Source organism: Amphiprion ocellaris, chromosome 9 (assembly GCF_022539595.1).
Source record: "Amphiprion ocellaris isolate individual 3 ecotype Okinawa chromosome 9, ASM2253959v1, whole genome shotgun sequence".
NCBI lineage: Eukaryota > Metazoa > Chordata > Actinopteri > Pomacentridae > Amphiprion > Amphiprion ocellaris.
The window spans coordinates 12720516-12743769 of NC_072774.1; the positions used below are offsets into that span (position 1 = coordinate 12720516).

Here is a 23254-nt window from a genome sequence, read left to right on the forward strand (position 1 = left end):
AAACACATTTTTGGGATCTCTCTCCTTCTAGCCGTGGTTGTGCTGTTTCCATAGATGTGCAGGACTTTATGTTGCAGAAAAAAATGAGCCAGCAGTGAGTAAAAATGTAACGGGAAACAAAACGCCCAGACACTGATGAGAGTTTAGAGAATTAGCATGATGGGATCCAAGAGGATGCGATGCGGTGACCACACCTTTTCCCATACTGGTACATAGCTTGTTGTTAGATAAGGTGTGTGTGTGTGTGTGTGTGTGTGTGTGTGTGTGTGTGTGTGTGTGTGTGTGTGTGTGTGTGTGTGTTTATGTTGGAAAGCGGCATTATGAGTGAGGTCAGGAGGTACTGCAGCTGATGTCACAGCTTCTGTCCCCACGGTGATGGAGAACAGAGCCTGTGGATAACAGTGGTTGGAGTGATAAGGTCGCTATGGTAACGCTGTTGTTTTGGCCCACTGGCAAACATCAACATAAATTCAACTCAGAGCAGAAGCCAGGACGGCTTTGTATCGACTTCTGTGGGCAAACGGCAGGAACTGCAACAACACTGATGAACTGATTTCTGTTGCAAAATACCGTCTAGATTAGAGACAAGGTGGGAGCTTCACAAACTCACAATAAGAGTAGGAACACGGCTTTTCTGTGAGGAATTTGTGGGCAAAATAAAGATTGAACTGAGCTGGACGATGTTCCCCATCAGTAAGCAACAAGGAGTGCTGTATATTTAATTTATTCATCAGCCAGAAAAGGTAGAATCAGCACCGCCAAGAACCAGGAATCAGTGAAGTGCCTCCTGCAGAGACAATATAGTTGCTGCTTTGAAAGAGTTAAAGTACTTCATTGACAAACGAGGTGAAACATGAGGTATGAGAGATTCATCACTGAACCGGTTTGCTGCCAAGTGAAGCTCTTAATTCTGTAGTCAGTCTACATTCCGATGCTATGGCTGCCACAAAATAGATTTTCCTGTTGATTATCCCTCTGAATCCCGAGCAGATTCTAAGCGTTTTATGCTCTTATCACTGCAGTCTCATTTCTCACAGCAGTATAAAGTCCTGCACCTCCATGGAAATAGCACAAGATGGCTAGAAGGACAGAGAACTGTGAAACGTCTTCTGTGCGATTCGACAAAGCTAGAATGTGTTAAATCATAAAAAGGAAATATTCAAGTTTAAATTCTATTTAAAATTCCAAAAATGGAAAATAACCGGGAATCAAAGTGGAACATATTTTTCCAAGTACCTACAGGTTTTAGCAAAACTGGAAAAATAAGTCGCAATTCTACATACAATAGATATTTAACTACTTACATTTTGAATTTGTTTCCAGACTCATTGGCTCCCTGCTCTCTGTAACACTCCCTGCTGTTCAGCTGAAAAATCCCAGAATTTTTATCACGTGACTGTTGGTCAGAGCTGAGTCATGAATGGTTTCCCAGAAACCATTCTGGGGGAAAAAATTATTCAATTGAGCCTAGAATTTTTTTGTTTTTAACAGAATCCAGTTAGTGCAAATGGTTCCTTTTGCCAAATTATTAAATACTACATGGAGAACAAGGAAAGCATAGTGCAGTACTCCGCCAAAGCTGCTCAGTCGTTGTATGATTTCCGACAGAAGAAATCTATAAACAATTCATGCTCCGCAGCGGCCAATTTGCATTAGGATCGCAATCATGCAACCATCAGCAGGCAGCTGATGTAGTGTTCACTTGTTGTCATAGTTAGTGATGGTGTGCCGCTATCTCGCAATGATACAGAAATCTTTAACAAATCTGTGGATCCAGATTATAAGGCCCATCACTGCCAAAATCTAATCACTTGGTCCTTGTGTCATTTCTGACCTTCCCTGAAAATTTCATCTAAATCTGTTAATCTGTTTTTGAGTAATGTTGCTAACAGACAGGCAAAACAACGGCAATCGTCACATAACTCTGCCGCGTTCTTTGACGGAGTAATAAAGTGACTTTGATGAATTATCATGATTTTAAGATGAGATTGAGTTTCCTGATGGAAAGGCATACTACATAACTCTTTTTTTAGGGCCAATACTGATTATTAGTAATCAATCAGATCTGGTACCCATTTGCAGTAAAAATGAAAATCTTGTAGTCAAAATTTAGAAAAACACAAAATTTCATTGAAATGACTTTTATTATTATGAGCTTTACATGTTTAATTAAACAATGACGAATAGACTTTTCTGATCTGTTTCTTTTAGGCAGCATAGTTATTAAAAAGTAATGGTTTGGTTTAAAAAAATGCATCTCTACTATATATGGTTTGGGTTAAAATTAAGGAACAGCAGTGGTCTTACCTTAAGAAAAACAATGTGACTATTGATAGTAAAAAGCTGCTCCTTTGTTAAAGTTTGATGTTTTGTTGACCCATCCATCCACTCCGACCTCCTCCCTCTACAGTTTTTGTCAGTCTACAATAAAGTGACCAGACTTCTTCATTTGCACCAGCCAACTGTTTGAAGGCCTCAATATTTGAACATAAACAGGTAATGCTGTTGTTTCTTCAGCCTGGGTTGTACAGAAACCGTCTTGTTAGATTCATTTAAGTGAAGGTGTTGGTCTTTTTGAATCATGTTGCTTGATTTGTTTTGCTTGCAATTCAGATCAACACTATGAAAAATGCCCCGAACTTCTACACATACCTACTGAGTACTGAAACACCCGTTAATCTTAGGGTGCTTTCACACCTACGTCTTTTAGTCCGCTTAAAGCGGACTGGAGTCCGCAACACCTGCAAGTATGGTTCGTTTGGGCTGATGTGAAAGCATACCAGATTCTTTTGGTTCGGACTAACGAACCGCACCGAGACCACCTTCGGGAGGTGATCTCTATGTGAACTCCAGTTCGGTTCGCTCCTGGTGAGAACACAAACCTGTCTCCATTCGGACCACTTGATGGCGCAGCAGACTTTTTGGTCTACGGGAGCTTCCGTAGCAACCTGCACAGGGAATTTTACGCCAATCAGCGTACACCTACGTCATCGTAAACGCCTTGTTTTGTAAACAGCGCCGCCAAACGACTGGGGGGAGATATAACATTAATTGGAGTAGGTTCACCTGCGAAAACACTGGTGTGAATGCGAACCGAACCAGTTGAAAATAGCAACATTGTAACAACTTTTGGGTCCAAACGAACCACTTTAGCGGACTAACAGGTGTGAAAGCACCCTTAGTCATGAAAATTAAAAAACATGACCTAAAAAGCCCCACATATAACCTCCCCATCAGATACACAAACCTCAATACTTCTCTAATCAAATGCACTGATGCCTATGGCCAAATATTACAACATGTATGCATGAAGAATAAAATGTGTTTCACATAACAAAAGATATATAAAACGAATGTTGCAGCTGCGGTCTTTGAGGACACAGATGAGAAAACAAATAAATAATTTCTGCTTTCTTCATTTGCAGACTGTTTACTTTGTGCAGATGTGTGTGATCTGATGTGGTCTGCACTGAAATTCAGTTTTTTCGTCGAGCTGGGCTTCTTGCCAGTCGGAGGCCCTTTAGCTCTCCCTGCTGCATTACTCCGACACGTTCTCTGCTCGTGCTTCTGGGAGCCACAGTGCAAAGTGCCGCTCGGCCCTCCACACAGCAAACCCAAACCACAGGCAGGAGGCTGCGGCTTCAACGGTCAGAGAAAGCACAGGGCTCCACAAAATCGACTTAAACTGTGTGACAAACACTCCAACTCACCTCTGCGAAGCAAACACAAACACAGACCTGCACACCTTGGACTGAAGTCATGTCTGGCCTCTTTAAACAAGAGTTTTACCCAAACTTTAGTGAGTGAAATGGTGGAAAACCCAAAATGGAGGCCTTGGCTGAGGTTTCAGAGGACATGACCATACAGTGCTGTAATTATATGTGCTCTAATGCTCTGCGGATCATGCTGGCACAAAGACACATAGAGTCCTTGTGAAAAAAAAACCCCACAGCTTTTCCACAAACTGTGACCAAAACACACAGCTTTGCATTGTAAAGTCTCACTGTAAGGACGGAGGCGAGAAGCCTCAACATTACAAGGCTGCAGCTCGTAAGAAACATCAACATCCACTGCATGTGCAATCGCCAGAAAATAGTTCTGGTTTATGCAGGAAAACATGATGTTGCACTTGTTTGTCACATGAACCAAACACTGTGTGGCTTTATCACATATTTAAATATGTGAAAGTAATTTACACTCCGATTAGCAGCTTCTGATTCAGAGCTGTTTGTGACCTGGTGGAGTGAAGTGGTTGCACTTACTGTTTTTAGTGAAACCCAGAGTGTGAACTACATCGGGGGTTTAGAGTGAGATCAATTTTTTAACTTTTTTGTCCCCAGAAACAACAGAACATTTAATAAAGTGTTTTATTTATCATTATTCAAATAATAAGATCATAAAACAGAAGAAAATAGCTGCAAAGTAGCTGCTGCTGCCTGTTTTCAGCACCACTGAGGTTTAGCTTTGTTCTTCTGGTTTGTTTTATGGCAGTTGGCATCAAGAAAGTCTTTTTTCTTCTTGGCTTTTTGTTTTTGATGTTTGAGTTAACCCTAAAACCCCACAGCTGGTTTGAAAGGCATTTTATTTTTTAAAGAATCACAGAAAGGACACCATTTATCAACTGATTTTCTACTTTCCAACAGTTCTTGCACATCTTATCTGTGATGTGTTACATCGGTAAAATGAACCAAATCAAAGTTTAAACTCATATTTCATCAAAATTAATTAGTTTTACTTGTCTTATTAAAATATTTGCCATAAATAAACCCTTTGCTCTAACAAGATTCTGTGAAAAACAAAACATTCTGCGCTCCTCATCGTAACTGTGCTGCCATTAGTGATCCAGCTTTTACCAACAGTCAGGTGAAAAGAAAATCTGGGGCTTTTAGGTTGAACTGCAGGCTGAGTATAAAAATATTTTTTAAAAACCTAATTAAAAAGTGTAAACAATGAAATATCTCTAGTGTGTAGAGTCACCATTACTTGTGGATTTGAAAAAACTCACTCCTGAGTTATGTTGCTCTGCAGCACAGACACAAATCTCAGCACTTTTTGCATATGTTGTCTCAACATCACCTGCCCTAAATCCAAAATGTTTCCCGACAGATAACGATCCATTTGGAGGGATTGGCTCTTTACCTTCTGCTCCACACATTTTATTTCAGTTGTGCAGCAGCGACATCCAGGAAATCTCCACTCCATCAAACTCATCTAATTCCAGGAAGTTAAAATCATGATGGAAATGAATATTGGATTAATTCTGCAGCCACACTTGGGCCACATAACAGCACAGGAATCTCAGACTTGACTGGATCATGCTGAAGCTATTTGAAACCCTAATGATTCACTGAGCAGGATATTTGCAGCGGCTGGCACTTGATTGATCAGCTGGAATGTCCTTTTAGCCATTGTTTCAGAGTGAGTCAGATTGTTGATTCAGACACACACTTCCTCCACATCTCTTCCGCTGTTTCACTGTCTGACCGACCTGCATCAGGAAACTCTGAACGCTACGTCGTATTAAAGATACGACCACGATCCTGGTGATGTGGCTGAAATAGTAATGTGCTGCTGTTTTACTACGGATATTACTACAAAATAAGATAACAGTCATGGAAATGACTTCAATACTGTGAGACATGCAGGAATGTAGTCCTATTGACTCATCTTTGTAAATATAGAAGAAATAGAACAAAGATGAAGAAAACGTATAGAATGTAAATATAGAAGAACTTCAAATGTATTTAACAGCAGTGCAGCTGTTAGTTGAAGAACAAAGTCTTTAAACAAAGAAAACCAATCGTCCATGTAACCGAACAGTTGATTTAGCTTTAAAATTTAAGTTTGTTTTCTTTTTTCTTGTTCACAGACTTCTAGACATCGGTGAATAAAATATCTACATTTATTTAGACACTAAGCACATAGTTAGTTAAATGTCATATAGTATCATGGTTCAGATATTTACAGATTCTAGAATCTAGATTCCAGAGTTCAGACCAAACATAGTAAAATAGGAACTCAGAAATTGGAAGTGTGATTTCCCCAAACTGTAGTCATTTTAAGTGGAAGCTAAAGACTGTTCTCTTTTCATTTAATCAGTGTTATTATAACGTCTGATCTAAACTGCCCGTACTTTTATTAAACTTGTCTGCACTTTTACTTACTTAATTTTATTTCACTTCTTTAGTATTTTATTGCGCACTTTATCTTTTACATGCATGAACTCCTCTGATCTTTTTTGTTTTTCAGCGCTGTTTTAGTCGGTTTTAATTATTCTGTACAATTTATGTGTAATTTATTCAACTTGTCTGTTCTGTTTTTGATTTACTTAATTAAATTTTGCAGCTGTATTGTAGCTTTTACTTTATTTAAAATTTTACCTTTGAATAAAACAAAAAAAATCTGCAAACGATAGATTATCTGGATAGCCTAGAATGTTCTGAAAAAAACTATCAAACAAAAAACACAGAATCCAGCATGTATATCTGACTGGCCAACAAACATTTTGTGTAGTGTACACTCTTAAGTTGGCATTTTTGCCTGAAAAAATTTACAAATAATTCATTATTCAATATAGTTGTTTAGTTGAGCTGAGAAACAGCAGTTGATTTCCAAAGCAAAAACTGAAATTAAAATTTGAGCTTGCCCTACCAGGAATGTGCATTCATCATAAAAGTGATTTTTACAGAGTAATTTGCAATTTTAATTAAAAATACCTCGACAAAGTCTCAGAAGGAGCTGCAGCTGTACAGCGACATTCTCCAGACACAGCAGACTGTCCTTTTAACAAAATCAGTGACATTTAATTAAACCATCGGCTCCTGTGATGTTTTGATTATTTTCAAAGATCACAGCCTCATCTTTATAATCATCTTCCCACCATTAAATTTGATTTCTGTGATCAAAATGCCTTTCCTTGTGTCGCCTCAGAAACAAATCTTTTCTGTCCTCCTCTTTCAGGGTCACAAAGTTGTGGGAAACACGGCTATAAAAAGCTGATCTTCCCATGATAAAACTATGCAAAGATCAACACTTTTTCATCCAGCTTTATTGGAGAGCAGAGTTCCACTAATGTATACGGAACAAGCCATGGGGTCATGAGCCTTTTAAATCTTCAGATTAAACCTCCAGTGAACTGGTGCAACAATCCCAAACTGTTTCACTGTTGTCTCTGCAGAACAACAAAGTCACTAATTAGATTAAACAGGCAAACAAGCAACTTTCTTTAAAGCTTATTTCCACTCACATTGATCTTGGTCGCTATTGACTGCTGTTTGATTTAGTTTCTGCTTATAGAGGCAAACAAACACAAGCAGGGGAACTCAATTCTTGTCAGCCAAGTGGTTTTTAATCATATATCTGCAAAGTTTAGGTCTGATGAAATTGGATTTTTCAACCCCATGAAACCTCCAAAACCAACAATAAACTGAACCTACTAACAAGTGTTGTCTGTGTAACCAAATCCCAATGAAGAACGTAGGCGCTGCAGTTTATTTACACCATCCTGCTGCAATAAATGCTTTAAAAAAGCACCAGTTGCATCCAAATCCACTAAAAAGTAGTCCCCAACAAATGCACTATTACTCGTCTTTTAACAAGCATTTGCTAAAAATCGCAGCACCCTTAAAAACAGGCTGTTTTAAAAAGAAACTGGACCTTTATGTTTTTTTTAAATTGGACACAGCTGGATCCGAAAGTGTGACTGCAGATGTAAAATCTGACATATTTTCATGTAAACCTGGAAATAATCAGAAAGCTTTTTGACATGTAAACCGAAGAAGAGGTATTTCAGATTCTGTCGTTTCTTGGTCATCCATCAAACTGGTCAGATTAGTGACAGTGATCATATTGTGTACAAAAACTCAGATTCTGGGGTGTATCCTTCCACTGAAAGAGATGACATTTAACCGGATTTGAACGACTCATCAGAACCCATCTGCAGCCATTGTTCACATGTTACAAATAAGTCTCTTCCTCCAGTTTCCAGCAGAAAGCTGCACACTAGTTGTGGGAAACATAGTATTAAGTGAAACTGTCTGTAGTCAGATTATTATTCTGAGAAAAGAGGAGCTCTGTCAGGGCTGGACTGAAAGTTTCGAAGGAACAGACACAGAATTTACTAGATAAAAAACACAAAACTCCAATCAGCGGAACTCCTGTCAGAAGACAACAGACTCGTCTATTTGCTAACAAATCAACAAAGTTACTCAAAAGTTTGTATCTGTTTTTTTTTTTAAGTTAAGACAACTTCTAATGAAATTATGTTCAACCAACAAGCTGCATTGCGTTAGTGGGAATTAGCTAAGTTGAAATGAGACCAACAGGAGAGGGAATGATACTGGAGTGGATCAAACCTACAATAAAACGTCTGCAGGGATTATTCAAGGACACGCTACCCTGACTGAGGAGAGGTTCATTCTTCAGAGACATGATCCATCTTCTGGTTTGGGGGATTCTTACTACAGCAGGATAAACAGCCCAAACACACCTCAAAGCTTTGACCTGTTATGGACTTTCCTCCACAGTCACCTGACCCTGACATTTATGAGAAATCCAAACATTCCTGACATGACAAGAAGCTTTTTAGAATTCTGTCACATCCTGCTGGGAAAACATGGTCAACAGGTTGCCAGAGTCCCTGCAGCTGCTGTCATTAAAGCAAAACTGAGAGGTTCTTTTTCAGCTAAATTTAAACATCATCAGTTCAGTCATTTTGGATTCAATTTGCTAAGTCATTAACGCTCTCTATCGGAGACTCATTTTTAAAGATATTAGGAATACAGCAGCCACACATGGAGCAAATGAACAAGTCCATTGTTGGTTAATACTAAGAGAAATACAGCAAGTGTTTTACCAACTCATCAAAAACTAATCCATTAGTCGTGCTTTCCTACTTACTGTTACTGTAGTCTAGTTGACATCAGCTGTAAGGTGTCTGTCTGTGCACATCTGGACATTTTCATAGATTAGATAGATCGATTAAACCTTTATTGATCCCGCAGCGGGGAAATTTGCAGTATTACAGCAGCAAAGACAAAAAACAGCACAAAAAATAGCAGCACACGGTGCACAGATATAAATAGATACTTTCTCCTTTAAGAGAAGAAATGTAAATGTTTACAGTATTAATTAAATATAGAAGAATAAAAAAATAAGAATATGGTCATGTTATTGCACAAATCAGGTTATTGCACTCTATGGAGGTATTGTCTGTGATACTGCACATAGTGTTTGTCTTATTTACATTATTATTGCCCAGTTAGTGGGTGAACTGAGCTACTGGGAGCAGGTTTGATTGAACAGTCTGACCTGGCGCCTGGTTACATATGTGAAAACAGTATTCTGCAGTCTGCTGGCTGATCGGTGGCGTGCAGTTCTCCAATAACTCCTTTGACTTGTAGTTTGTTACGAGGGGAAACAGGCGATCACACTAACGGGAAACTCTGGACCACTGCAGGCAGCCAAAACTGCCAAGTCATCACAAAACTCTGCGTCGAACGTCGTCACAAACACAGATGTGCACACACAGGCCTGGACCTCGGCACACAGGTGCTGCTGTCTTTCCATTAGGACTTTTGCTTTGGCTGCAGAGCGCTCAGATTGCTTATTTTTGTGGTCTTGACCCTTGTGGTCGCTCCAAACTCTGTCGCAGAGGTGTGAAATCAGGCTCCATGTGTTTGGCAAACAGAAGAGCAGAATGAAAATAAAAACTTATTCAAGCCTGCACTTTATACGAAAGCTTGAACTGAGCTGCCTACTGTGTACAAACAGTTTGTAATACAGTGTTTTTGTGGATATACAGTGTAAAATATGGGCTTCTTGGGGGGTCCATAGCGACCAACAACATTATACTGATCCCCTGAATGTCTGTGGTGTCTGACTAATGCGATGGGAAGCATCATCCTTTACTGTTACACAAAGTTTGGGATGAACATATTTCATAACGTTCCCATGCAGCAGCTTTAATATGTGTCTTTACGTCATGATTGTATGAAAGAGAGAACGATTTACAGTAACAGCCTTCAACCACGCCGCATCTGGTTTTCATTAAGACAACACTTCTTATGTGACTGGATGGCAGCTTCTTTTTTTGTTTTTTCCTCTGATTGCGGCTGCTACAAGCTGGAAATCATTTAAACCATTGCAGCTGCCGCTTTCTGTTGTTGTTGATTGTGTTCTTCTGCCGTTTGTTTGCAGCGTTAACCTCTAGCACCTTTTACTTTGCAAAGAAAACTAGTGTGACACCTGGGTGATTTACCGAATACCGGTGTGCTGGTGCCTGCAGGGTGGTTCGGTCATTATTGCAGGGAGAGTGGGAGGTGCATGCTGGGTGACAGATGTGCATCTCAATGGATTCCATGTGGACAAGAGTCTGCTGTAGCTGAGACACCCAGATAACAATATTCTGTGTTTTAGGCTTTTTCCCTGTCTGTTGGGGTGTTCCAGACTGTTTCTGACAGTCGATCATATTAGCATTGTCACAATGTTGACATATGTGTGATTCACCTTGATCTACTCAGACTGAAATGTTCTCGGGTACACTGAGTTACTTCTTAACTGTATTTACAAGACACAGAGTTTGTTGACATGCACACTCTGCATGTGCGATGAAAAGGAGAAAAACACTAAAAAGGGAGATTTATTTGCAAAAAGAAACACAACATCAGTTGTATGCAAATATTTTGGCTACAGAAAGGATGATGTTGACTAAAAATAGGTTTTCTGTCAGCAGCGTCTTGCAGCTGTTGACACCACAAGAGGCAACACGGCTGATATGTTTGACCAGAGAGCTTTGTTTGACGAGTGCAAGGCCAGATCTGAATGCTATCCAATGCACAAAAAAAAACCCACATCACCATATGACAGTGGTTCCAAATGACTTTTTTTTCTGCTTTTTTATTTTCTAGGCAGATGCACTCCAAAACAAAATGTCTCTCATCATTCTAGAATGAATAATTCTTTCTGACTATAGCAAGTCATCTGGTGAAAATTCCTCGTTTTTTTCATATCGCAGAAAAACATATCTTTTTTCCGATATTGTGTCGCCCAATTATGAAGCCCAAAGTTCACATCAGAGTTACTCTCTCTCACAGATGTGCTGTAGTGATGTATGGTTGGACAAGAATAATTTGTTTTTTGAACATTAAAGCACAAAAATATCTCCTAATAGACCCCAGAAACACAATTAGGAATCTGTTAATATGCACGATATGGGCTCTTTAATATTGGCAGCAGCAGCAGCAAACCTAGACAGGTAGAGTTGACCTGAGTAGTTATCAGTTATTATCTCCACTGGCTTTCCTTCTATCTGTTTCTCCAGGAAGTCCAGCCTGAGACAGTAAATTCCTAAAAGCTAAACCCCATTGATTTACAGGCCTACCTCTGGCACATGTTGTGCTGCTTTTCTGGAGGACGACGTGGAAACCTGCAAGTTATTATAGTGATCATTTTAGAGCCTTTTTTCTTCACATATAGCCCAAAAAGCTCCCTCTCTCTCCAGATGGGCCTCATCCTGCAAGCATCTGGAAGTTAAAGCCTTATTTTCTTCACTCAAAAACTTGAGCCACGTGTGCTACCCTGAAGGTGAACCCTCCAAGATGTTCCTTTACTTAGTCTGAGTCTGTGCATTTCCCAGCAGTGTCACTGGACTGAAACTGTTTCAACCCCCACAGGTGGTGCCATTACCTCGCCGTGTTTGGCCGCCTCGTGGCTAATGAAAGATGAAAGTAGGCTCTGCAGAATGAGCTGCACTTAATTGAAAGCCCTGGAACTGTGCAACACTGGGGCCTCTGGGGGCTTTTTGGTATGACACCTGCAAATCTGTCCAACACAACAGGAAGACGAGGAGGGCAAAGAGGAGACAAGAGGCAGATAGAAGCCACCACACAGGACATCCTGGGCAAACAACACCGTGGGAGGGCGAGACACAGTGGAGGACTGTCATCTCGTTTGGGAGTGATGTTCAAGGAAGGCAAGTAGAGGGGAAACTGTTAACTTTTCTTTTTCTGGATGCCCAAACAGAAGCAGCAGAAAACCCAGCAGGTCGCCACTGAGTCATGCAGGAGTGTTTTCCTTTTTTATCGCAGCGAGGCTTCTCCAGGCTCTTCAACCACTGCTGCAAATTACTTTCAACTATTTACCAATTAATGAACAAGCAGCCAATTCTGCTGTTAACATGGTGCAAAGAGCAGAAGCTCCACCAAGCATCTTGTCAGCACTTTTTTATACGCTGCCTTTGAAGATAACATGCCTTCCCGATTACTTTTTAATTGGCTGCAGCGCTCCAGTTCACTATCGTCTGTCTCCAACTAATAATTTCATCTCTTCAGCTCTTTCAGATTTTCCTCTACGTGTTTTAAAGTGTCCCGCTCTGTCCCCGTCTCTCTGTCACTCATCACTGCAGAGCAGCAGCGAGGGACTGAAAACTGGGGCAAACAATAGGAAGTCGATAGGAAACATCTTGCATGTACATCCAGGTCTGCATCTCAACACTGTCTTCCTCCGACGTGTAAACAAAAGAGAGCTGGGAATAAAAAACACAAAGTCAGGAGCTATAAAAGGAGGAGTCCTTGGATGATGCCATCAGACCTGCTACTCCCACATTTTCCAACAGCAAACTCTCTCTGGCTTCAGAGTGTCATTTCTCTACAAAGAACCCTTTTTTCCACAGAGCTTGTGTTGTTTTGAGTAATGGAGACGCTGACAAATACTGATAATCTGTCATCTTGCCTTTCCTGGGCCTACGTTTGTCTTTCAGAAGTGGCCTGGAAAATGGAATAGAAAAAAAGAAAGAAAGAAAATAAGTCTCTCATAAAATGCAAGATGGACGACTGCAAGCTGCACACAGCTGGTGGAGTGGATCTGGGTTTAAGCTCAAGAAAAACATCAAGAGTTCTAGCAGTTTGTGTCCTCGTGGTGCCAAGCATGACATAAAGGCCATTTGTTTTTCACATGCAAACCTCTGCATGGTAAACTCATGATAATTCATCTCTGCACAACCCACTTTACAAGCATTAAAAACAAACAACAACACAAACATAACCCCAACTTCATCACAGAGATGGAAACAACAAGCGAGAAGCCCCCCGGGCCTCGAACTCGGTGCTGTATTTCCACTAATTCTACATCTCAGGTTTCACTCGGTTCCAGTCATCCTGCAGAGACACCACAGCGAGACACCAGCGAAAGCCCCTCAAATCTTAATGAACAATGTCTCCACTGCTGCTCCACCCACCACCCAGAACACCACCCACCAACCACCAACATAAGCAGCTTCAGGAAGGACCCTCACCACAGTACAAGTAGTCTGTGGTCAGTCCATCAGCCCGCTGCCGGCTCCTCCTCCAGGCCCAAACCCCCCGACCTCTGCTTTTTATGATCGGTTATTTGAGCCAGAGCCCAATGAAACTGTGCATGTTCCACAGCCAGGGCAGAGTGAGCGACCCTAAGCCCCTGAGCTGCAGGGCTGCAGTCCAATCTGCTCCAAATTATTTGCACGGCTGCAGAGCACATGGGGTTGAAAGGCTTATATAAGCCCGTGGAAGGAATACTCAGCCAGCATCACCTTCATTTGAATCCCCTGAGCGCCTCGTCGTTTTCATCAGGACTATTTTTACATCAAAAAGAGGAGTTTGTCGAGTCAGTGTAGGCCATTATTTTCACATCTTTAAAAGAAAACTGTCACTGATGCAGCGCGAGAGCATGGGCTGAATAAACACATTTTCCAATGCTATGATGCTCTTTAAAGTGCATTTTAATGTTAAAAACATCATCAACAGAAAACCTCAGAAAAAACTGTGCCGCTTTTGTTGCTTGACTTAAAAGTGAAATGTAGCATCATTGCAGGAATAAACCAAAAGTCATCAAAACTAGAAGAAAATGAGTCTGATGAAAGACTAACATTAGCTATAATGTATTTTTTATGTACATTCTTAGGTACTGCATTAGAAAAGGTTAATGGAAACATTACAATTACCCCAATTTTGCAGGAAAGCTTTCAAGGTCACTTGAGATGTTTTTTGATTTGGCTAATGCGCTTCATGTGAGATTTAAACAACCTTTGAGAATAAGTTCTAATACACTTGTATGTCCTTTTAACACTTGTGCGTCCTTTTTTGTATATGTACTTTTTATTTGCTATCTTTCTTCCTGCTGGGGCCTCTTGCCAGGTCATCATTGTAAATGAGAAATTGTTCTCAACTGATCTTACCTGGTAAAATAAAGAATTTTAAAAAAAGTTCTGACACTATGAACATTTACTGATCGGCTGATTCTTTTGTTGTCTTCTTGTCCAGACAGCATGAAACATGACCAACACCAGCTGACATGAAACAATAATTAGAACTTTCCCAACTTAAAACAATTAATTTCATTAGATGGACAAAAATTAGTTTGTTTCTTCTTCATTTTTTTTTCTTTTTTTAATGATTGTCAAACATCTAGTCCTGTTTCCAGCTTCTTCTGCTCTGTTTATTACAGCCATGTGTAAAGTACATTTTGTACCCTGAACATGAATTCTAAACAATTTTCAAGCCTAAAAAATGAAGTCGACATGGAAGTGCCACAAACAGAAGTTCCTCAAATGTCCACTTGAGGCTCCAAAAGTGACTCAATCTTCATAGACCACCATGTTAAAATATCCAACTTTACCTCAGAAATAAACCTACTTACAGCATGATATGAAAACAGTTTTGGTTTCTATAGCTAGATTCCTCATTCATGACAACTGTGCAGAGGATGAATTTATATATAACTCACCTATTTAAATTGTAAAAGGTGGCAGGTGGATCTTATTGGTGTGTCTGATTAAACACCTTCCGCTGTGTTTGAGTTCAGTGAGTAGATTCTTTTAGTGAGCTGTTTCTAGGATTCAGGATACAGGAAAGAACTGCTTTGCATATCAATAGTTGGTAAAGAGCGAATTGATTAAATCAGAAACAACCCGATTTGTTAAGTAGCATGACTGCAAGCATGAAGGTGCCGTTTACCATATTTAAGTCCACAGGTTAATTCCATTGATGTCGATAGATCCTACAAACAAAGACCTCACTGCAGACATGGTGTGTGGCCGGTGGGTATATTCATGTCAAGAAAAGCTGTGGTTGTGTAAAGACATCATGCAGACACTCTGGCTGCCCTGTGTGGTGTTACCATAAATTTTTAGCAAAGTCCAGGCACTGGAGGATCAAATGAAGTCTCTCGCCTCCTTTCTTCTAAATCTACCTCATCTCTCTGTGCCTCTGGCCAGTGTCATCTCCAAGCAAAACATATCCAATAGCCTGCCTGAGATCAAGCCCTCTCCTGGACAAACAGACAGTAAGTCAGCCAGACTTCCAGCTGTCAGACAAGAGACAATTTTCTGTTGCTTGACCAGACACAAAAACAAAAAAATGGGTCACCATTTCACCACTGATAGCTGAAACAGTCTGGTAGAGGGCAGACTTATTTCCAGCTAATGAGGATCTCATACGAGGACACTTGAGACCCTTTTTCACATGTAGAATCATGAACTCGATATCTGCAAACAATGGCACATGTAGAAATTGAACTGAGCTTTCAAAAATACTCCGAGAAGCACAAAAGAAAGTTCAGTCTGCAGGCAGAAAGACTTCCTGGAGATTTTTGGTTGCCAGCGCAGATGCGAGGTCAGGAGTCCAAAGCAAGTGACTGAGATTTACTCTGATAGTTAATCACGTCTTGCCTTCCTCACAGATGTTTTTCTGAGTGAAATGGTGCCAGACCCTCCTTAATCAAAAGGCTTTTCATTCACAAGTGCAACAATGCTGAATTTACGGTGATTGATGGTGATTTTATAGCTCCGCTGAGGAAAACAAATGAGGATTTTCTGTCCAAAACAGCATGCTTCCACGTACAGGAGTTCATCACTTCACAGATTCAGCTATAAATGCATCAATTTGTCAACAAGTGACTATGAATAACCTGTTTACAGTGTTTGGTCTGTTTCCAAAACTCCTCAGAATCTGTTTCCCTGAAAACTGGAGCAAAAAGAGCCTCTCAAGAAAACAATGAGGACACAATCAGTGCATGAAATCACTCAAGTGATGGACTTTTTCATATCAGAGCACTGCACACAGCTGCTCTTGTGTCATGCATGCCCAAAACAAACATCCACTGCAGCCATTCACATCCTCAGAGAAAACACAAATCCCGTCTCCATCTGATTAACTCCACTAACACGACATGAAGGAGTCACACCATCATACACAGGAATTCACAGGCTGCAGCCGCCACGTTCCAGTGGCCTGAGTGACCCCGAGGTGCACCAGGACTCAGATTAAATCTGAACGAGCTGATGAAAATCAAAGACAGAAAACGAGGAGGAAACAGCAGACCTGCTTCCAGCAGCTTCATCTGTAATTCACTGGATAAGATGCGTTTCTGACTCTCTTGATAGCAGCTAAAGACCTTTTTTAAAAGCAGCCAGGGATGCCAAAAGCAGTGAAAATAGAAAAAACTCTGCCTGGCAGACATAACACAGCAAGTGCATGAAGTGGTGGAAGCACATTTGAACAAGTTGAACAAATTTAGTCCCTGTAGATGAACACATAGAATAATATGGTTTCATTGCTAGAATGTGTTTGTTGGAGGTCAATATGCAGCATATGAAAAAAGAAGAAAACACCAAACTGTAGAAAATTGGTCAAGAACTGTACAAAAATTTGAGACACTTTCATATGTGCAACAGGGGGATGGAGGGAATATGTGCATTTGACCTCCACATAAAAACACAAAACAATAAAAATGCTTTTAATTAGGCAAAAGTATCATTGTGCAGAATGCCCTGTTTTAAAATATTAAAATAGGATAAACATTTATTAATCCACCAGCGGTGGCATTAACATCAGCAAAGGGGGTAGTGCAGAAATTAGGGAACATCAGTAGAAAAATAAAAAATAAGCAACAAATACACATAAGCACTGCTGATATTCATATTCTTCTGTAAGTAGAAAGTGAGATATTGCACAGATCCCCCTGGATGTAGATAATGATATTGCACTATTGAGGCATTAATACCTGATGAAGTGGGCAGCTAGTGAATTTTCCTTCAGGGGATCTATATACATTAATGTAAGTCAATATTACATCATTGTCATTATATTTTGTGTTATTAAACTAAATCTGCAAAGCAATTAAAGTAATCAGATAAATGCAGTGGAGTAAAAAGTACAATATTTGTCTCTGAACTGTGGTTGACTAGACATACAAAGTAGCAGAAGAAATAAACCAGAATTATACTTAAGTACAGTATTTAGTTATGATCCAACATAAGCATAGATATTGGGGGGTGATCAAAAACTGTGTTAATATTGACTCATTCTGCTTTAACTGGGTGCTTTCCTTCATGTATGTTAAGACATTTGATGCAGAAAAAGTACAAATTAGTGCATAAAAATTCACCAGAATGCAGGAAATTAAGTGTTTACTGCTTAAGATTTCCTGGGGGAGGACACCCAGACCCCTTTTTAATTTGTGTCCCCCCGTGAAATGTACACCCATGGGTGTTTGTGTCATTTCATGCTCCTTCAGCTCCACTAGATTTATTTGACAGATGGAATTAGTTGTTTTTTCATGTAAATGCATGCAAAATCTGCAGAAAGGAGAGGCTTCTTGCATATGATAGGACAATGAAACAGTAATATATTGGTTATTCTGTCATGTAACAGGCTGAAAGGAGTTATTCTGTTCAAGAGGAGCTTTTACTGTTGATGCTTTCAGTGCATTCTGCTGACAAAAGCAGCAGTGGAATAATAAAAAGCCGTAAAAGGTCCACTGAAATTCTAATTAAGTACAAGTACAGTTCTGCAGGATTAAGAGCAAAAAGTAAAAGTGCTCATGATCCAGAAACAGTGCCCTTAGCGAGTGTATGCTATCATTATATTAATGCTTGGCCCTCGTTACCATTATCTCTCTTTTCATGCGCTAAATTGCGTTTATCAGCGGTTTTGATGGGCTTTGCGCCGCGTAAATGCTCCACATAACAGCGCATTCCCATACAGCATGAGTAAGTATTCACAATTTAAAAATGTGCAAACTCTGTCCAGTGACACAGTTTCCATTAAAAATGTCTTCAATTTCGGATTTTTTTTTTTTTTTTTACATTTCACTGACATCATTGTTACTGACCTTGCCGGCGGAGAAATACCCGAACCCTCAGTTCTCTTCGATGTTTTACTTAATAACAGACTCCCCAGAAGAAAAAGGTCGTTTGTTGATAATAGTTCACACACTTGTAAAGATCTTGAAGCCGAGTAAACATTCAGAAGAGTGCGAGGAGGAAAGAAAACGCGCAGCGCCGCATCCAAACGGGGAGGGTCCTGAAGTGCAGCCAAAGAAAGTGGAAAAACTGTGACAGAGAGGGGACTGGAGCTGGAGGAGGAGGAGGAGGAGAAGGAGGGATGGGGCAGAGACGAGGTTTGGGAGGTCCAGGGGAAGGCTGACGGTTGTTTTTGTCTTCAGTGGGCCCCCAAACCTTGATGTCTCACTGTGAGTGTTCAGGAGAGTTTGGAGAATAGATGGTCCAGTGAGATGATACCTGATGGAAAACAGAGAAGCTGTATTCTGAGTGTCCAGGTGGAAAAATAGGTGACTATGTAGGAAGGTTGGTGGATAGGTAGGTAAGTAAGTAGACAGATCCTCAGGTTAGTAGGTAAGGTAGATCCTTACATTGGTAGAAAGGTTGGTCAATAGGTAGGTAAGTAGGTAGATCCTTAGTTAGGTAGGTAAGATAGGTAGGTGGGCAAGTAGGTAGGTAACAACCAGATAGGGTAGGTCGGTACGTAGGTAAGATATAGATATGTACATTAGGCAAGATAGGTAAGTAAGAAAGATTTGTAAATAGATAAGGGAAGGCAAGTTTATTTGTATAGCACCCTTCATGTTCAAGACAATTCAAAGTGCTTTACCTAAAACCTTCAGAGCATTAGTGTGAGGTGCAGATAAACAATATCATGCAGATTTCATGCATAGACGCATGAGAAAAGAAATGTTTTTAACCTGGATTTAAAAGTGTCTACATTTGGTAAAAGTTTAATCTCCACTGGCAGTTTGTTCCACTTGTTTGCAGCATAACAGCAACATGCTGCTTCTCCATGTTTAGTCCAGTCTCTGGCTTGGACTAACTGACCTGAGTACTTGGATCTAAGAGCCCTGCTAGGTTTGTATTCTGTGAACATGTCACAGTTGTATTCTGGGCCTAAACCATTCTGGGATTTGTAAACGATCAGTAGGGTTTTAAATTCTACTCTGTGACTGACTGGAAGCCAGTGTAGAGTTTTTAGAAGTGGTGTGATGTTTTCAGATCTCTTGTGGATCTTCTGGTTAAAACTCTAGCAGCAGCATTCTGGATGAGCTGAAGCTGTTTAATGCTCTTTTTGGGAAGTTCTGTTAAAATACCATTACAGTAATCCAGTCTACTAGAGATGAACGCATGGATGAGTTTCTCTTGGTCTTTCTGGGAGACAAAACTTTTAATTCTATTGTTGTTTTTGAGTTTATAAAAAGCTGCTTTGGTGAGAGCTTTGATATGGCTGTTAAAAGTCAAATCTGAGTTTATTAACACTCCAAGGTTACGAACGTGGTCAGTGGTTTTAAGAGCCCGAGTCTCAAGATGTTTATGAATGCTGACCTTCTTCTCTTTGCTACCAAACAGAATAATCTCAGTTTTATCTTTAATTTAATTCTAGAAAATTCTCTCTCATCCAGGTGTTTATTTGCTCCAGACACTGGCACAGTAAGTCTGTTGGGCTGCAGTCGTCTGATGACAGAGACACATAAAGTTGTGTATCATCTTCATAAGTGTGATAATTAATGTTACATTTCTGTATTATTTGGCTCACCAAAGGGAGCATATACAAGTTGAACAGAAGAGGTCCAAGAACTGACCCCTGGAGGACACCATAGGTCATGGCCACTCACTCAGATAATTGTAACAAAATAACTCTGGCCTTCTAAATAGGACCTGAACCAGTTTCGGACCGTTCTTGAAAGTCCCACTCAGTTTTCCAGCCTGTGCAACAGGATGTTGTGATCTACAGTATCAAACGCAGCACTCAGATTCAGCAGAACCAGGACTGATACTTGACCAGAATCAGTATTTAACCTAATGTCATGTAACACTTTTACCAGTGCTGTCTCAGTGCTGTGATGTGGTCTGAAGCCTGACTGAAATTTGTCAAGATTTCCACTTTATTTCAAAAAGTTGAAAAGCTGGTTAAATACAACTTTTTCCAATAATCTTGTATATAAAAGAAAGGTCAGAGACAGGTCTGTAGTTGTTTATCATGGAGGCATCCAGAATCCTCCTCTTTAGGAGTGGCTTAATGGCAGCTATCTTCAGTGACTCTGGAAAAGGGCCTGATGTCAGTGAGCTGTTAACTATTTGTAGGAGATCACTTTTTTTAAGTAGTCAGAGGGTATTACATCTAGATAAGTAGGTAGGTGGATGTGATAAATTGGTAAGATAGATAGTGAAGTAGGCTGGCTGGCGAGAAAAAGACAGATAAGATAGATAGTTGAGGTAGGTTAGAAAAGGTAGGTAGAAAGATAAATGATTGCTAGCTAGTTATGTTGATGTTGCTATAAGAAAAGCAGGCTGTTACCACAACATAAAGCTTCACGCTCTTGTCATGATTTAAAATTTGACATATTGGCAGTATTATTACTTGCTCGCTAATGTGCATGTGTCTTCACCAGTTGAAACCGTTAACCTCAGCTCAGATAAACGATTAAGCTTTAAATACGGGGGTATTTTGGAAAGAGGTCCAAACTGGAGATTGCCTCAAGCTCCTTATTTCTATATTGCAGAGATGTTAGGGGTTGAAATAACTTTAACATACTTGCGAAGGTGAAAGTCGTCTTTTGTCAATGTCCAAAAGTATGTGGACACCTGACCTTTTGTGATAGTTGAGCATCTCGTAAATCTGCTGCTGTAACAGCCTCCATCCTGTGGGGAAGCTTTCCCAGAGGATGAGCACAGAGGTACTGAAACAGGAAAAGACCTCATCCAAACTGCTGCCACTGTTTTCTGACATCACTGTTTGCTACAGCATGAAGGTTTTCCTCAATTGGGAGAGGGAAGTGCAGTCCAAATTGCAAAAAAACATGAGTGTCCACATATTTTTAGCTGTACATTGTATAGTTTTTTCTTTCTTCATGTTTTGTCTCAAGCCGGCTCTGTTTGTCTCTTGCAGGTTTTATTGACAGCTGTGTAATAGCCTCCTCTTCCCAAACAGTAGGACAGCCATGATGACCAGCCTGCTCAGGACGGGTGTCCCACCCTCCTGCTGAGTACTGACACAGATAAACAGCTTGTGGACTGAGGCCTGGTGGAGCAGACATCCTCACTGCACGGAAACCAGTGCAAGGGGAAATAAAATAGTTTCCTGCAGTCCCACACTGAGGACACTGAGGGGGGTTGCCATCATTTTAGTGCTGCTTTTAGTCGTCCCGGTAAAAGTCGGAAAAGGCATCTGAAGAGCTCCCACATCTGCCTTTGCTGAGCAATCCTGGGCGTAACTGTCTGTCACACCCAGCAAACATCATTCCGAGCATTCAAGTCAGTTTGATTTCTTCATCCTGGAAACATGCCGCTAGCATCTGCAATGAGGATCTCTACTAGTTTTACAGTTCAGTTTTATGGGTGAAATACAACAGAAACAGCTGGTTTCTAATGGTTGAAATATCAGATCCAGAGTTACTGTGTTAACTGAAGAGATGTGCTTTAAAAAAAAAACTGCTTAAACTGTACACATTTGCTATGTCTGATATTTTGTAAACATTTTAAAGAAAATTTTGACATAGAATGAAAAATAACAGTTTAATGCCAGTATTTTGATCTTTTAACTGGGACTCTTACAAAAGAAAGAAATTATATATAAAGTATATAATATGTTTTGGTCTTAATATTGAAGCTTATTTCTCCATTGGAAAGCACTTTGGGCCACTGTCTTTTGTTTAAAATGTACTACACATAATGATATAATATGTCTGTCAGGTATTTTTTGATCAGAGAGGAGTGTAGATCAGGTTTTCCCGCAAGTCCACAAATATAAAATTTGCTCATTGACACTAACTTTTAAGTATGGCAGATTTGTTTTGATGTAAATACATTTACAGGTTGGCACTCTGAGGCACAACACTTGAATACTGTATGTATCTTATTTTTCTGGTGTGAAATACTGCCATCTGGTGACATGCTGTAGTTTAAATCCTCTGGTTCACCACCAGGACAGTCATTCAAATCCATGCTGTGCAGCCAAACCATTCCAAACTTGCATTACTTTATCAATCCAGAGTGTTCACAGATAGCTAATACACTGGGTTGAATTTTAGGGGAAATTGTGTGTACAAATTCAAGTGTTACAGAATATTTCCATTTCAAAAAACATGGCTTTGCCTTTCGTTGTGGGAAAAAAAAGATTTTTCAAACCGTAAATCTGCTTAAAAGCAGTAGGGAAAAGTAACTATGTACTGTACTAAGTACATTTACCCGGCATTTGTGATTTACTTGATTATTTCCATTTTCTGCTGCTTTACACCTTTAGTCCACTGCAATACCTTTCATTAAATACTATGTTTAATTATAAAAAATATACAAATATCAGAGTTGATTCAGATACAAATTATTAGTAATCAAAGATCAAATAACTTCAGGTTAATAAGAAAATATAGTTAAATCTCCTTTAAAGGCTCTAGTATTAAAATGATGAACACGTTCATCTATCATTTATAATCTAACGCATTATTGTGAAATATTTCATTCTGCATAATGAGTGCTTTCACTTTTGGTACTTTAAGCATATTTTGGTGCAAATACTTTTGTATGTTTACAAAAGTATAAATCTAAATGTGTGACTTTTATGTAACAGAGTTGTCCTCCACTGGTATTCATAGTGTAAAACCTCGGCATGAAATAGAGAGAATTCAGATGTCAAAAGCTTAAAAGAATTTGAAATGTGCAGATATACTGAAGCAATATTCACTCGTTATATTACGTCTCAAAACAATAGAGCATCTAAGAATCATTTTTACTTTTAAGCCAACATCTGTGAAGTTTCTGTGTAAAGTTTAGGGACATTTATTTCCCTTCAAGCATGAAATAATGCCTCAAACTCTATATAAATGTTAATTACAAACATAATATGTTATCACAGTTATGTTAAGTGTTATCACAGTGTAAGGAGAGACAGGTTACTTTAAGTGCTTTTATTTTGTAGCCTCTAGTTGAGCGCTGCTG

At 39.7% G+C, this 23254-nt stretch overlaps 1 protein-coding gene across 1 annotated transcript in view; it reads right to left on the minus strand.

Annotated features, from left to right (window-relative positions):
• The window catches only part of pear1 (platelet endothelial aggregation receptor 1), a 72917-nt gene extending 54569 nt beyond the window's left edge, over positions 1–18348 (minus strand). Inside the window, exon 1 of the mRNA XM_023284602.3 lies at positions 18145–18348. The gene's annotated coding sequence lies outside the window, so the exon portion shown is untranslated. The remainder of the gene's footprint in view (positions 1–18144) is intronic.
• Between the last annotated feature and the right edge of the window lie 4906 nt (positions 18349–23254).